Raw genomic sequence first — 10,473 nt, 5'->3', positions numbered from 1 at the left:
CGAGCTCTCACCACACAGTTTAGAATAAACACCAGTATACACCACATTGTTTACATTAAACACCAGTATACACTACATTGTTTACATTAAACACCAGTATACACCACAGTGTTTACAATAAACACCAGTATACACTACATTGTTTACATTAAACACCAGTATACACTACATTGTTTACATTAAACACCAGTATACACTACATTGTTTGCATTAAACACCAGTATACACTACATTGTTTGCATTAAACACCAGTATACACTACATTGTTTACATTAAACACCAGTATACAATACATTGTTTACATTAAACCCCAGTATACACTACATTGTTTACATTAAACACCAGTATACACTACATTGTTTACATTAAACACCAGTACACACTACATTGTTTACATTAAACACCAGTATAAACTACCTTCTTTACATTAAACACCAGCACACACTACATTGTTTACATTAAACACCAGTATAAACTACCTTGTTTACATTAAACACCAGTATAAGCTACATTATTTACATCAAACACCAGTACACACTACATTGTTTACATCAAACACCAGTGCACACTACATTGTTTACATTAAACACCAGTACACACTACATTGTTTACATTAAACACCAGTACACACTACATTGTTTACAATAAACACCAGTACACACTACATTGTTTACATTAAACACCAGTATACACCACATTGTTTACATTAAACACCAGTATACACTACATTGTTTACATTAAACACCAGTACACACTACATTGTTTACATTAAACACCAGTATAAACTACCTTGTTTACATTAAACACCAGTATACACTACATTGTTTACATTAAACACCAGTACACACTACATTGTTTACATCAAACACCAGTGCACACTACATTGTTTACATCAAACACCAGTGCACACTACATTGTTTACATTAAACACCAGTACACACTACATTGTTTACATCAAACACCAGTATACACTACATTGTTTACATCAAACACCAGTATACACTACATTGTTTACATTAAACACCAGCACACACTACATTGTTTACATTAAACACCAGTATAAACTACCTTGTTTACATTAAACACCAGTATACACTACATTATTTACATAAAACACCAGTACACACTACATTGTTTACATTAAACACCAGTATACACTACATTGTTTACACTAAATACCAGTATACACTACATTGTTTACAATAAACACCAGTATACACCACATTGTTTACATTAACAATCATTGGTAATTTAACTTTGTAATTAAATTAAACATTAGTATACATCACACAGTTTACATTAAACACCAGTATACACCACATTGTTTACATTAACAATCATTGGTAATTTAACTGTAACTAAATTAAACATCAGTATACATCACACAGTTTACATTAAACATCAGTATATACTATATTGTTTACATTAACCAGTATTCACTACATTGTTTACATTAAACACCAGTATACACTACATTGTTTACAATAAACACCAGTATACACCACATTGTTTACATTACCAATCATTGGTAATTTAACCGTGTGACTAAATTAAACATCAGGATACATCACACAGTTTACATCAAACACCAGTATACACTACATTGTTTACATTAAACACCAGTATACACTACATTGTTTACATTAAAAACCATTATACACTACATTGTTTACATTAAACACCAGTATAAACTACATTGTTTACATTAAATACCAGTATACAGTACATTGTTTACATTAAACACCAGTATAAACTACATTGTTTACATTAAACACCAGTATAAACTACATTGTTTACATTAAACACCAGTATACACCACATTGTTTACATTAAACACCAGTATACACCACATTGTTTACATTAACAATCATTGGTAATTTAACTGTGTAACTAAATTAAACATCAGTATACATCACACAGTTTACATTAAACATCAGTATATACTATATTGTTTACATTAACCAGTATTCACTACATTGTTTACATTAAACACCAGTATACACTACATTGTTTACAATAAACACCAGTATACACCACTTTGTTTACATTAACAATCATTGGTAATTTAACCGTGTGACTAAATTAAACATCAGGATACATCACACAGTTTACATCAAACACCAGTATAAACTACATTGTTTACAATAAACACCAGTATACACTACATTGTTTACATTAAAAACCATTATACACTACATTGTTTACATTAAACACCAGTATAAACTACATTGTTTACATTAAATACCAGTATACACTACATTGTTTACATTAAACACCAGTATAAACTACATTTTTTACATTAAATACCAGTATACACTACATTGTTTACATTAAACACCAGTATAAACTACATTGTTTACATTAAACACCAGTATAAACTACATTGTTTACATTAAACACCAGTATAAACTACATTGTTTACATTAAACACCAGTATACACCACATTGTTTACATTAAACACCAGTATACACCACATTGTTTACATTAACAATCATTGGTAATTTAACTGTGTAACTAAATTAAACATCAGTATTCATCACACAGTTTACATTAAACATCAGTATACACTATATTGTTTAGTTTTAACCAGTATACATTACATTGTTTACATTAAACACCAGTATAAACTACATTGTTTACATTACACACCAGTATACACTACATTGTTTACAATAAACACCAGTATACACTACATTGTTTACATTAAACACCAGTATACACTACATTGTTTACATTAAACACCAGTATACACTACATTGTTTACATTAAACACCAGTATACACCACATTGTTTACATTAAACACCAGTATACACTACATTGTTTACATTAAACACCAGTATACACTACATTGTTTACATTAAAAACCATTATACACTACATTGTTTACATTAAACACCAGTATAAACTACATTGTTTACATTAAATACCAGTATACAGTACATTGTTTACATTTAACACCAGTATCAACTACATTGTTTACATTAAACACCAGTATAAACTACATTGTTTACATTAAACACCAGTATACACCACATTGTTTACATTAAACACCAGTATACACCACATTGTTTACATTAACAATCATTGGTATTTTAACTGTGTAACTAAATTAAACATCAGTATACATCACACAGTTTACATTAAACATCAGTATATACTATAGTGTTTACATTAACCAGTATTCACTACATTGTTTACATTAAACACCAGTATACACTACATTGTTTACAATAAACACCAGTGTACACCACTTTGTTTACATTAACAATCATTGGTAATTTAACCGTGTGACTAAATTAAACATCAGGATACATCACACAGTTTACATCAAACACCAGTATAAACTACATTGTTTACAATAAACACCAGTATACACTACATTGTTTACATTAAAAACCATTATACACTACATTGTTTACATTAAACACCAGTATAAACTACATTGTTTACATTAAATACCAGTATACACTACATTGTTTACATTAAACACAAGTATAAACTACATTTTTTACATTAAACACCAGTATACACTACATTGTTTACATTAAACACCAGTATAAACTACATTGTTTACATTAAACACCAGTATAAACTACATTGTTTGCGATGAGGTGGCGACTTGTCCAGGGTGTACCCCGCCTTCCGCCCGATTGTAGCTGAGATAGGCGCCAGCGCCCCCCGCGACCCCGAAAGGGAATAAGCGGTAGAAAATGGATGGATGTTTACATTAAACACCAGTATAAACGACATTGTTTACATTAAACACCAGTATACACCACATTGTTTACATTAAACACCAGTATACACCACATTGTTTACATTAACAATCATTGGTAATTTAACTGTGTAACTAAATTAAACATCAGTATTCATCACACAGTTTACATTAAACATCAGTATACACTATATTGTTTAGTTTTAACCAGTATACACTACATTGTGTACATTAAACACCAGTATAAACTACATTGTTTACATTAAACACCAGTATACACTACATTGTTTACAATAAACACCAGTATACACCACATTGTTTACATTAACAATCATTGGTAATTTAACTTTGTAATTAAATTAAACATCAGTATACATCACACAGTTTACATCAAACACCACTATACACTACATTGTTTACATCAAAAATCATTATACACTACATTGTTTACATTAAACACCAGTATAAACTACATTGTTTACATTAAACACCAGTACACACTACATTGTTTACATTAAACATCAGTACACACTACATTGTTTACATTAAACACCAGTATAAACTACATTGTTTACATTAAACACCAGTATAAACTACATTGTTTACATTAAATACCAGTATACACTACATTGTTTACATTAAACACCAGTATAAACTACATTGTTTACATTAAACACCAGTATAAACTACATTGTTTACATTAAACACCAGTATACACCACATTGTTTACATTAAACACCAGTATACACCACACTGTTTACATTAACAATCATTGGTAATTTAACTGTGTAACTAAATTAAACATCAGTATACATCACACAGTTTACATTAAACATCAGTATATACTATATTGTTTACATTAACCAGTATTCACTACATTGTTTACATTAAACACCAGTATACACTACAATGTTTACAATAAACACCAGTATACACCACATTGTTTACATTAACAATCATTGGTAATTTAACCGTGTGACTAAATTAAACATCAGGATACATCACACAGTTTACATCAAACACCAGTATAAACTACATTGTTTACAATAAACACCAGTATACACTACATTGTTTACATTAAAAAACATTATACACTACATTGTTTACATTAAACACCAGTATAAACTACATAGTTTACATTAAACACCAGTATAAACTACATTGTTTACATTAAACACCAGTATAAACTACATTGTTTACATTAAACACCAGTATAAACTACATTGTTTACATTAAACACCAGTATAAACTACATTGTTTACATTAAACACCAGTATAAACTACATTGTTTACATTAAACGCCAGTATACACCGCATTGTTTACATTAAACACCAGTATACACCACATTGTTTACATTAACAATCATTGGTAATTTAACTGTGTAACTAAATTAAACATCAGTATACATCACACGGTTTACATTAAACATCAGTATATACTATATTGTTTAGTTTTAACCAGTATACACTACATTGTTTACATTAAACACCAGTATAAACTACATTGTTTACATTACACACCAGTATACACTACATTGTTTACAATAAACACCAGTATACACTACATTGTTTACATTAAGCACCAGTATACACCACATTGTTTACATTAACAATCATTGGTAATTTAACTGTGTAACTAAATTAAACATCAGTATTCATCACACAGTTTACATTAAACATCAGTAAACACTATATTGTTTAGTTTTAACCAGTATACACTACATTGTTTACATTAAACACCAGTATAAACTACATTGTTTACATTAAACACCAGTATACACTACATTGTTTACAATAAACACCAGTATACACTACATTGTTTACATTAAACACCAGTATACACCACATTGTTTACATTAACAATCATTGGTAATTTAACTTTGTAATTAAATTAAACATCAGTATACATCACACAGTTTACATCAAACACCACTATACACTACATTGTTTACATAAAAAACCATTATACACTACATTGTTTACATTAAACACCAGTATAAACTACATTGTTTACATTAAACACCAGTATACACTACATTGTTTACATTAAACACCAGTACACACTACATTGTTTACATTAAACACCATTATACACTACATTGTTTACATTAAACACCAGTACACACTACATTGTTTACATTAAACACTAGTATACACTACATTGTTTACATTAAACACCAGTATACTGTATATTGTTTACAATAAACACCAGTATACACTACATTGTTTACATTAACAATCATTGGTAATTTAACTTTGTAATTAAATTAAACATCAGTATACATCACACAGTTTACATCAAACACCAGTATACACTACATTGTTTACATTAAACACCAATATACTCCACATTGTTTACATTAAACACCAGTATACACTACATTGTTTACATTAAACACTATACACAACATTGTTTACAGTAAACACCAGTATAAACTACATTGTTTACATTAAACACCAGTATACACCACATTGTTTACATTAAACACCAGTATACACCACATTGTTTATAATAAAACACCAGTATTCACTACATTGTTTACTTTAAACACCAGCATACACTACATTGTTTACAATTAACACAAGTGTGTACACCAGAATTGTGCAATGCTGTCTTAGAATGGGAATGAAGTCAGTAACTTATTAGAGAGTAAGACTTCATATATTTACAGAAGAGTAACAATTATTTTCTTGTCTTATTAGTCTATTTGTGTACCTTTTATTTTGCAAACATTCGTATGGCTTTTGTGTGATCCTACACTTGATAACAATCGTATGTAATAAATGTTTTATTTTAAAAGTGGAGTTATTTGAAGTGAAGTGAATTATATTTATATAGCACTTTTCTCTAGTGACTCAAAGCGCTTTTACATAGTGAAACCCAATATCTAAGTTACATTTAAGCCAGTGTGGGTGGCACCGGGAGGAGGTGGGTAAAGTGTCTTGCCTAAGGACACAACGGCAGTGATTAGGGATCAAACCTGGAACCATCAAGTTGCTCTACCAATTGAGCTATAATGTTAGACCCCATTAAGAAAAGCAGCTTATATCGCATTAGCTACCGGGGATCCGAATAAAGAAACCGCCTTTGAAGCGTAACAGGTCACACTATCGTGACTCTGCAGCACACCCCGTCATAAAACCACGGAGGCCTACAAACAGGACCTCGATAATGTCAAACATGGACTATGGCAGGGGTCGGGAACCTTTTTGGCTGAGAGAGCATACAAGACAAATATTTTAAAAAGTATTTCCGTGAGAGCCATATAATATTTTTTTAAAGACTAAATACAACATAAATCCGTGCATTTTTACGTAAGACCAACATTTTGAGAGTATAATAAGTATGTTATTCTTTTTAATAACATTGTTATTCTGAAACTAACCAACAATAAGTAAAATACTTCTTACCATTAATGCGACTTCTTGAACCGGTGCGGTAGGAACCGGATGGATGGATTAAAATGCATGAGAATGTTTTATATTTTGAACGTTATTTTTGACACTGTGATTGCCAGCGGAATTATTCATTACTTACTGTGTTAAGCAATGTCAGCTAATATTTATCTAGGAGCCAGATGCAGTCATCAAAAGAGCCACATCTGGCTCTAGAGCCAAAGGTTGCCTACCCCTGGACTATGGGATGGTTTGTTTTTCCGATGCAAAGGAAAGTTTGCACGAGCGAGACGTGAATGTGAGTACATCCTTTATTATAAACACTCTACTAACAAACTACAAAAGGAAGGAAACAAAAGGCGCGCATGACGACGGAAGAACAAAACTTGGCTATACAACAAAAACTAGCACAATGGCATGAAACTCAAAACTCAATAACTGTGACCTAAAAAAACATAAACTTACGTGGCATGGCCAGGAGGGAAACTTGGACAGAATTATTAAGCCGCAATGGCGTGGCATGAAGGCAGTTGAGGAATAAAGTCGCCAGACTGACTTCCTGGCAACTTCCGGTTTAAATAATAGCTATGCTGAGTGCAAACAGGTGTGAGACATGAGGACAAGGTGAAAACTAATGAGTTGCTATGGTAATAAGACAAACAAGGAAATGCAGGAACAAGAACTGAATGTCCAAAAAACAAAACCAAACATGACCATAACAAAACATGATCCCATAGACGTGACAGTTAAAGGCGGTCACTTCAAGCGTGTCGGAAGCGAGAGTTAATTTTTTATTTTTTTTTGGCGGGCCCTTTTACTGAAGCACATGTTTAATCAACAGGACGTGTCCTAGGAACCTGTCAGGTCACTCCAGAAGCCAGCGTCACAAAGTCTAAAAGAGGCGGTTCTACTTGAAGGAACAATCCCAAATACTGGGCAGATGTTTCGCAGGCTTCATTAGGCCGATAAGCAGCAGACGCCCAAGCGTGTCGCCACTTTAAAAAGACACTTTGTGTGTGTACATTTCATTGAATGTTATCTTAAATAATTCCAAGACGTCATTTTGAGTCGGCCTAACAAGGACAAAAGACGTACAAAACGTGCGTCGGACAAAAAGAGGAAGATCGTACCTCGGTCTGTTACTCACCTCCAGTGCAGCCCGTCACCGGACCGATCCTCATCTGACTAATGAGAGAGACGCGACACGCCGGCCGGGCCCCCGGGGCTCCCGAAGCGAGAGGAGTCACAGCGGATAAGGCAAACACGGGGCCGCAGACGTCAGCCATCTTCTTCACATCCGTACGTACCAGTCCCATTGGCCGTCTTATGCGGCCTGACTCCGCAGGAACATGATGATGTCACACGTGAGTCAAGGCGCGCGCAGATATTGAGCGTTTTTTTCCTCAGCAGATTTGGGTCGGTCATCCACGCAGCACACTTCCTGTGGTGTCACATCGGTGCTTTTATTAATTCATAGTAAATCAAATCAAATTAAAGCTGCAGGCAGAGATGGACGGGACCGACTTTTGCTGGTGTTTCCTGGCTTTACCCAATCAACATATCTTTACCTGCACATTACCTACCTTCCCTGCATCCTAGGGTCACACCGGTGCTTCTTTCTTTCACCCATACAAGCTGGTGCTTCCTGCCATCACCCAGACAACATATCTTTACCTGCACATTACCTACATTCTCTGTATCCTGGAGTCAGACTGGTGCCTCCTTCTTTCACCCAGTCAACATATCTTTACCCGCACATTACCTACCTTCTCTGCATTGTGTGGTCACGCTGGTGCTTCCTGCTTTTAAGCAGCCATCTTGAGACAGCAGCAGCTTTGAAGGCTCGTAAAATCAAAACAGCAGCAGTTGGAAAAACTCTTTCGTCAAATTTTAATCAGAAGGGTTCAATCTCTTTCCTGTGCTAGTTTGAAGCCAACACAACAAACGCGTTCAGAGGAGATAATGTTTGAAAAAAGGTGACAGGTTTTTACAAAACTTTTGTTTTGAAGGGGTAACTGCCAACTTCCTGTGTAAATTAATGAAATGTAGGTCTAAGTGAGACCTACATAGAGGTTTTTGTTTCATGTCTCTACGACATTCCTACCGGATGTTACAAGCAGTTTTGTCTGTGTTTTCTTCCTAGGAGTAGTTTTGTCTGTGTTTTATTCCTAGGGAGCGCTAGAGCGCAATTTCGAGTTTTTTTTTTTGATCGCAATTTTCGCCAGTCCTGATGTGTGTGTCAAATTTGGTGAGTTTTGAAGCATGTTAAGGGGGTCGAATTACAGCTCAAAGAGGCAGCGGAATAATAATAAAGAATAACCTTAGAAATATAATAGGGTCCTCCGTCCCTAAGGGACATTCGGTCCATGAAAATAAATAGATCAGGTACCTAGATGAGGGAATTGCGTGGGAATGCTCCAAGGCTGATGTTGAACTGAAATCCTGGAATTATTTTTAGAATTGTTGGAAGTAGAGCACACAATTCCCAAACATGCTGAAATTTTGAAGTTGGAACTGTTTGAATCAGATGAAAAATGGGGGAGTTGAGGAAGTTTGAAGAATGTCACATTGATTTCAATGGGAATTTCAGAAAAAAATTGGGGAATTTAGGGAAAAGCGGGAATTTTTTTGGGAAAATGGTGAAAAAACTTGAATGGTCTGAACGAGTTGAAATGGTCGGTGTTGGAATTTTTCAAATCGGTGAGAAATGTTGAAGTGGTAACATTTTTAATGGAGAAATGGTATTAAGGAATTCTTGTAATTTCCTGAAAACCAGGATTTTTTTAAGTTCAAAAAACAACTTTGTTTGAGGAATGTTTTGACCGTGGAGCGTTCCAAGTAGGTTGAAAAATGTGGAAGGAGTAGTCGACAGAAAAAAGGGTCTAAAAACAGGGTTTGATAAATCAGAATTCCTGAAATTATTTGGAACTTGAAAAAATATTAGTTTGAATGCCATTAAACACCAGTATAAACTACATTGTTTACATTAAACACCAATATAAACTAAATTTTGTAATTAAAAAAAGGGATTGAAAAAAGGGGAATTCCTGGAATTCTTTGGAACTTGAAAAAAATAAGTTCGGATGCCATTAAACATTAGACACCAGTATACACAAATTGTTTACAAATTTGTTTCTTTTTTCCTTTTGAAAATGGTAAAAAAAAAAAAACCTGGAATGGTCTGAACGAGTTGAAATGGTCGGTGTTGGAATTTTTCCAAATCGGTCGCGAAATGTTGAAATGGTAACATTTTTAATTGAGAAATGGTATTAAGAAATTCTTGGAATTTCTTGAAAACCGGAAATTTTTTAAGTTAAAAAAACAACTTTGTTTGAGGACGCTTTTGACCGTGGAGCGTTC

This window comes from Nerophis ophidion, linkage group LG16 (assembly GCF_033978795.1).
Source record: "Nerophis ophidion isolate RoL-2023_Sa linkage group LG16, RoL_Noph_v1.0, whole genome shotgun sequence".
Lineage (NCBI taxonomy): Eukaryota > Metazoa > Chordata > Actinopteri > Syngnathiformes > Syngnathidae > Nerophis > Nerophis ophidion.
The sequence above is the reverse complement of the archived record's forward strand: the minus strand, read 5'-3'. Positions refer to the sequence as shown.